Source organism: Belonocnema kinseyi, chromosome 1, assembly GCF_010883055.1.
Source record: "Belonocnema kinseyi isolate 2016_QV_RU_SX_M_011 chromosome 1, B_treatae_v1, whole genome shotgun sequence".
In the NCBI taxonomy this organism is placed as follows: Eukaryota; Metazoa; Arthropoda; class Insecta; order Hymenoptera; family Cynipidae; genus Belonocnema; species Belonocnema kinseyi.
In genome coordinates, this window is record NC_046657.1 from 170,673,988 (window position 1) to 170,674,703 (window position 716).

Genomic DNA, 716 nt, shown 5'->3' on the forward strand with positions numbered 1-716 from the left:
CTATGTTTGGAGTTCCTTATAAATGCTTCCTTTTCTTCATCCCATAACCCTCCCCCTTGTTCGCCAGTCCATGAATTTAAGTCCCCCCCTATTAAAACCAATGTCAGTGTTTTTTATCCAACTTTAGGTGAATAATATCTGGGTTAGTTACTGTGTTTAAACATAACATTCTCAATACAAACAGATAACTATATACAATCAGATGTGTATCATTATTATCAATCACCTTCACAGTCGCTTGACTGATTTATATTTGAATCTTAAATCGCTTTAAACCTTGAAAGATATATAAGAATTGAAGCAAATATACCTAATTAATTATTTATTCAAAATTTCCAGATGAAAAAATGAATTCAAAATTCCAGCTCTTCTGCCACTAAACTCATCCCGGTGCAGCATATGTTTTCGTAGAATAGTAAAAGTCGTCTCTTATGTCGTAGAAAAAAGGTATCCTATACTAAGGGTTTCTGCTGAACATGATTACAATGATTAATAAGCAGTCGCGGAAAATTGTCTAAGGATGATCCCGAAGGAATAAGAGGCGTGAAAAGCATGCTGAATGCTGAATTGCACCTGGGCGAGGTGTCTGAAGAGGGCTGTGTGCATGGGCTCATGGAGACATCTTGTTTAAGCGTAATTTCTCCGAAAGTATTGTGAGAAATATGACTTATGTGGTATATCTGGATTGGAAAATAACGAGCTATGTTTCTGTAATA